Below are 7222 nucleotides of genomic sequence, written 5' to 3'. Positions count from 1 at the left end.
TTTCTATTCAACATTTATCTTAATTAATTATAAAATCATAATTATGCCTAAACTGTTTAGATAAATAATAAATTGCATTGAGATTAGGAAATTTTTATTGAATGTGAGATATCGTAGGTTATGTGTTGGGATACATAATTTTGTATATATAAGATGATATACAATAAGTTTATTTCATCGTAATATCAAAAGTTCAACGTAATATCAAAAGTTCAAATGGCGTGTTCTATTAAATCTCGTTCTTATCCACCTTGTATCAATTGTGGTTGCATGGATGCTTCATGCTGCAACGGTTAGGATCTCTTTTATCTCTTTTGTTATTTTGCTGTCCCAATTGATAATTTTATTTTTTATTGGCTTATGGTTGTTATTAATTTTAGAGTTTGGTATTATCGTGCAGGAGGTAAGTTTAAGTGGCCTGAAGTGGTAGGTATGAAGGGACAACAAGCTAAAAGTAAGATTGAAAAAGATGTATCTTTTGTGACTGTTATACTTTTAGCACCTGGAACAATTAGAATTGACAATTTCTGTTGCAATCGTGTTTTTGTTTACCTCGATGATAATGGGAAAGTCAATCAAATCCCAATCATTGGTTGAGTTTATGAGGTCCATTATGTTACGTTATGTTTAATTACCAGATGATCATATCTTTTGTACCGATCAAGTTAAATCTTCAATAAAATTTAAGTTCTAAAGCTTAACCTTTGTTTCGCAACAATAGCTTGTCGAGTGTCTGCTTCATTTTTGTCACATGGTTTGGTCTTTCTTAGGGATACTTTCGTCATTTTACCTCTTATTTGGCTCGTTTCAGTCCAAGTGCTTAATTACTTCTTACAAAATGAATAAATAGAGCATCAAAGAACTCATTTGTGAAAGAATAAAAATAAACAAAATTGTCTAAGCCTAGAAAAGAACGACATTTTCAAATGCTCTTGATTGAACTTAAGATTATTTGATTTTGAAAACCAATCTAAACAAAATAAAAACAAATGTTAAATTCAGTAGACAAAGAAATGTTCATCGCTAGTGTTGATTTTCTTAATCATTTCATTAAGTTGTGCAAAGATTCCTATGGATTATCATATCGTCTATTATATTTTTAAGTCTTGAAACTATTTTTTGGGTTATTATCTTTTTCTATAACAATCTCTTCTCATTCAACAAAATTGATTACTAATTACTAAAACAAAATTAAGAAGAAATCAAGAAGCATGAGTACATTAAGAACAATCACGACCAACTTTCATTACCAACCTTACTATTTTTATGATATATATAGCATGGTAACAATATAATAAAAATATTATAGATTTAGTTAATTATTGACCATAACTTAATTAACTTGCATTAACCATCAATCTACATATATTAAACACAATAATATTGAACAACATTCAAGAACATGATTACATGTATCTATAGAAATCAACTTAAAAATCCATAAACGAGTTCATCAAACAAATTACCTAGAACTAAAAATTTAGGCACTCATCGATGCTACAAACACATACATTTCTATGTATTGCAAACAATCATGGAGAAGTACCGACAGAATAAAAAGAATAAGAAAAAGTACTTCAAACTAATCTCCACTATCTGAAGTCGTCTTAATAGGTCAATCTAGCCTTAATTCACATGACTTAGGGTAGGAACTTGAACAACTTTATAAATGAACCTCTAAATCTTCCACTCTCTTTTTAAAGCTAAAACACACACACTAAAACGTTGTATTTTCATGGTTTATCTGTTAATTGGGCATGTCAAAACAGTAGATCATTTGCATTGAAGAAACCGTCAAAAAACATATATAAAATTCCAGGTCTAGTCTTTCTTAGATCATGCATGCAAGTTTTAATTGCCAAGATCGTTTTTCTTAAGGGTTTTTTGCAAAAATAGCAAAAAAGATTTATGAAAATAGAGGTCATGTTACTACATTTTCTAAATTATAAAAATAGTAAATTTAAATGCGGATAACCCTCTGATAACCTTATAATAACCATTTCATCGCCATCATATTTGCCATATTTGCAATATGTAAAAAAAATATGTGTTATGGACTGTTTTTTTTTAATATTTTTTATCATCTTATGCAATTTTCCTTTCTCTTGTGTTAATTGATTTCATCAATTACTTTTCATAGTACTAATTTACATATCTTTCATCTAAAACGGAATGTTTTTTTATGCTTTTGCTTAATATTTTTTGACGCTATTGATCGATAAACATTATTTTGCATGTCTGTCTCTAAATATGGAAACGAGAGTAAGGGTTTATGTAGAAATACACAACCATTTGTTTAGGTCTTCAAATTTGATCTTACTTAATTATCATGCTCTCATTACAGAAAGTTTAAACAAAGAAAATAAAATCCACAATATATTATTCCATAAAAAAATCTCCATAAATCCATATAGAAGTGCTCCCCTAAAGTATGATAACATTATATATATAATTAAGCAATCACTTGAATTTTCTCTCTAAAGGTTGAAACTCTCTTCTTGTGAAAACTACTTCACATAGTTAGGAAAGAAAAAGGATTATCTTCAGAATTAACAAATCTCTTTCCATTCTCTATTTAAATGTAATAAATCATTTAGAAATAATGTAGCAAGAATATAATATAGTATATTGTATTTTGGTGAAATTGTTCTTTATGTATAATTGATTTTATAATGAGTATATTAAGGTCAATTACTATAAACATACTTAAAGTTTAAAAGCTTTAATTAACAATGTATATACCTCTTAACTTAGGTAAATTATCCAATTTGAGAAATAAATGTATGAACTTTTTGAACGTTTTAATTTCTATTCAACATTATCTTAATTAATCATAAAAGCATAATTATGCCTAAACAAACATAAATAATAAATTGCATTGAGATGGAATTTTTTTTTTAATTGAATACCAATATTTTACCTCATACGTTCGGATACCATTTGTATATAAGATGATATACAATAAGTTTATTTCATTGTAATATCAATCGGTTCAAAATGACATGTTCTTCTATTAAGTTTCACCCTCGTTTGATAATCATTTTATTTTAATTCTTGATATTGGTTTATTTATTATTAATTTCAAAGTTTTGTATTATTATGCACGAAGCAAGTTCAGGTGATCCAAAGTGATAGGTATGAAGGGACAACAAGCTAAAAGTAAAATTGAAAAATATGTGCCATTTGTAGGTGTAGAATGACGCGCATACGCACCTCGTTGGGAGATTTTTCATTATGTTTATATTTTTTCTATATTGAGAACTATATTTTGTTGTAGTCAACTTATTCGTATTATTAATTTTAATTCTATTTTTTTAATTTGTGTTTGTATATTTATTAATTTATTTTAATTTAATCCAAAACTTCGCGAAATTTTTTTGAGCAATCCGAACATCATTGTGAATGTTTGAGCAAAATATTATAAGGAAAAAAGTAAAAATAAAATATTTAAAAATATATAAAAAAAATATTTCCCGACGTTCATTACGTCGGGAAAAAAAACGTCGGAAAACAGGTTTTCCCGACGCCGTCGATGCCGACGCATCTCCCGGCGTCGGGAAAGCCTTTTCCGACGCCGATTTGGTACGTCGTCGGGAAAGCCTCTCGCGACGCATTTCTCCCGACGTTCTTCCCGACGCCGTTTTGTACGTCAGGATATCCTTTCCCGACGTACTTTGCATTTTCGCCGACGTATTTGTGCGTCGGGAGTACCCCCGTCTCTTGTAGTGAATAAGTCTATTTCATTGTAATATCAATCGGTTCAAAATGACATGTTCTTCTATTAAGCTTCACTCTCGTTTGATAATCATTTTATTTTAATTCTTGATATTGGTTTGTTTATTATTAATTTCAAAGTTTTGTATTATTATGCACGAGGCAAGTTTAGGTGATCCGAAGTGATAGGTATGAAGGGACAACAAGCTAAAAGTAAAATTGAAAAATACGTGCCATTTGTAGATGTTATATTTTTATTGCCCGGAACAATTAGAATTGAAAATTTTTGTTGCAATCGTGTATTTGTTTACCTCGATGATAGTGGCAAAGACAATCAAATCTCAACTATTGGTTGACTTCAAAAGATCCATTATGTTATGTTGATATTTAACCACGTGATGATAGCATGTTGTACTCAAGTTAATTAAATCTACAATAAAATTTAAGTTCTAAAACCTAAGCTAACATTGGTTCGTATAACAATCTGCTTCAATCTGCACTTTTTTGAACTCTTTTTTTTTTTTTTTTTGACTTCTTTTGTCCTACATCACATAATTTGGTCTTCCCAGAGGTACTTTAATTTCGTCGTTTCAAATCATTATTTTGCATGGTTGGCTCTAAATCTTGAAATGATCAGCGTAAAGTTTCATGTATTTCGTCATTTAAATTAATAGCCCAATCTGATAGATGATATTGATATCTAATTAATTATATAAAACTAACGAACAAGTTGGGTATATGATAGTCTGTCAAGCTGCATTAAGCCAGTGGATTGATTGGGATAACAGCTAACTCATTTAATTGGATACATAAAATGATCTAATCCTATGGTCCATTATGTGAAATATGATGAACTTAATTCAACCAAACATGTAAGTAAGTCTTTGATTAAGTCTTCAATTTAATCTACTTATCATGTTGATCATTCTAAAAGTTCAAACAAGGAAAATATCTCGAATCAAAGAATATTTATCGATCAATAGTGTCAAAAAATATTAAGCAAAAGCATAAAAAACATACCGTTTTAGATGAAAGATATGTAAATTAGCACTATGAAAAGTAATGGATGAAATCAATTAACATAAGGGAAAGGAAAATTATTGCATAAGATGATAAAATTGTTTTAGAAAAACAGTCCATAACACATATTTTTTTGCATATTGCAAATATGGCAAATATGATGGCGATGAAACGGTTATTATAAAGTTATCAGAGGGTTATTCGCATTTAAATTTTACTACTTTTGTAATTTAGAAAATGTAGTAACATAACCTCTATTTTCATAAATCTTTTTTGTTATTTTTGCAAAAACCCCTAAGAAACATGATCATGGCAATTAAAACTTGCATGCATGATCTAAGAAAGACTAGACCTGAAATTTTATATATGTTTTTTTTGACAATTTCTTCAATGCAAAAGATCTACTGTTTTGACATGCCCAGTTAACAATAAACCATGAAACTACAAAGTTTTAGTGTGTGTGTTTTAGCTTTAAAAAGAGAGTGGAAGATTTAGAGGTTCATTTATAAAGTTGTTCATGTTACGTTCCTACCCTAAGTCATGCGAATTAAGGCTAGATTGACCTATTAAGACGACTTCAAATGGTTGGGATTAGTTTGAAGTAGTTTTTCTTGTTCTCTTTATTCTGTCGGTACTTCTTCATGATTGTTTGCAATACATAGAAATGTATGTGTTTGTAGCATCGATGAGTGCCTAAATTTTTAGTTCTAGATAATTTGTTTGATGAACTCGTTTATGGATTTTTAAGTTGATGCATAGTCTTTTCTATAGATGCATGTAATCATGTTCTTGAATGTTGTTCAATATTATTGTGTTTAATATATGTAGATTGATCATTAATGCAAGTTAATAAAGTTATGGTCAATAATTAACTAAATCTATAATATTTTTATTATATTGTTACCTATATATATCATAAAAATAGTAAGGTCGGTAATGAAAGTTGGTCGTGATTGTTCTTAATGTACTCATGCTTCTTGATTTCTTCTTAATTTTGTTTAAGTAATTAGCAATCAATTTTGTTGAATGAAAAAAGATTGTTATAGAAAAAGATAATAACCCAAAAAATAGCTTCAAGACTTAAAAATATAATAGACGATATGATAATTCATAGGAATCTTTGCACAACTTAATGAAATGGTTAAGAAAATCAACACTAATGATGAACATTTCTTTGTCTATTGAATTTAACATTTGTTTTCATTTTGTTTAGATATTGGTTTTCAAAATCAAATAATCTTAAAGTTCAATCAAGAGCATTTGAAAATGTCGTTCTTTTCTAGGCTTAGACGATTTTGTTTATTTTTATTCTTTCACAAATGAGTTCTTTGATGCTCTATTTATTCATTTTGTAAGAAGGAATTAAGCACTTGGACTGAAACGAGCCAAATAAGAGGTAAAATGACGAAAGTATCCCTAAGAAAGACCAAACCATGTGACAAAAATGAAGCAGACACTCGACAAGCTATTGTTGCGAAACAAAGGTTAAGCTTTAGAATTTGAATTTTATTGAAGATTTAACTTGATCAGTACAAGAAGATATGATCATGTGGTAATTAAACATAACGTAACATAATGGACCTCATAAAGTCAACCAATGATTGGGATTTGATTGACTTTTCCATTATCATCGAGGTAAACAAAAACACGATTGCAACAGAAATTGTCAATTCTAATTGTTCCAGGTGCTAAAAGTATAACAGTCACAAAAGATACATCTTTTTCAATCTTACTTTTAGCTTGTTGTCCCTTCATACCTACCACTTCAGGCCACTTAAACTTACCTCCTGCACGATAATACCAAAATCTAAAATTAGTAACAACCATAAGCCAATAAAAAAAAATAAAATTATCAATTGGGACAGCAAAATAACAAAAGAGATAAAAGAGATCCTAACCGTTGCAACATGAAGCATCCATGCAACCACAACTAATACAAGGTGGGTAAGAACGAGATTTAATAGAACACGCCATTTGAACTTTTTGATATTACGTTGAACTTTTGATATTATGATGAAATAAACTTATTGTACATCATCTTATATATACAAAATTATGTATCCCAACACATAACCTACGACATCTCACATTCAATAAAAATTTCCTAATCTCAATGCAATTTATTATTTATCTTGTTTAGGCATAATTATGATTTTATAATTAATTAAGATAAATGTTGAATAGAAATTAAAACGTTCAAAATTCCATACATTTATTTCTCAAATTGGATACTAATTTACCCAACTTAAAAGCTATATATATATATATATATATATATATATATATATATATATATATATATATATATATATATATATATATATATATATATATATATATATTTGTTAAAGTATGCTTATAGTAAACAACATATACTCATTATTATAAAATCAACCCATAAAGAGCAATTTCACCAAAATACATTTACTATATTCATATGTTACTTATCTACATGATTGGGTTTAGGAAATATGTAATTGATTGTTTA

At 28.3% G+C, this 7222-nt stretch overlaps 1 long non-coding RNA gene across 1 annotated transcript; it reads right to left on the bottom strand.

Annotated features, from left to right (window-relative positions):
• Nucleotides 1-6219: 6219 nt before the first annotated feature.
• LOC107992325 (uncharacterized) lies at nucleotides 6220-6960 on the bottom strand. The gene is made up of 2 exons (XR_001764841.2): nucleotides 6633-6960; nucleotides 6220-6521 (listed from the first exon to the last, which is right to left on the bottom strand). It is a non-coding gene; the product is annotated as an uncharacterized LOC107992325 (long non-coding RNA).
• Nucleotides 6961-7222: the final 262 nt, after the last annotated feature.

The sequence above is a fragment of the Cucumis melo genome, chromosome 11, assembly GCF_025177605.1.
Source record: "Cucumis melo cultivar AY chromosome 11, USDA_Cmelo_AY_1.0, whole genome shotgun sequence".
Taxonomy (NCBI): Eukaryota; Viridiplantae; Streptophyta; class Magnoliopsida; order Cucurbitales; family Cucurbitaceae; genus Cucumis; species Cucumis melo.
Note: the sequence above shows the minus strand (reverse complement) of the source record. Positions and strands in the feature narration are given on the sequence as shown.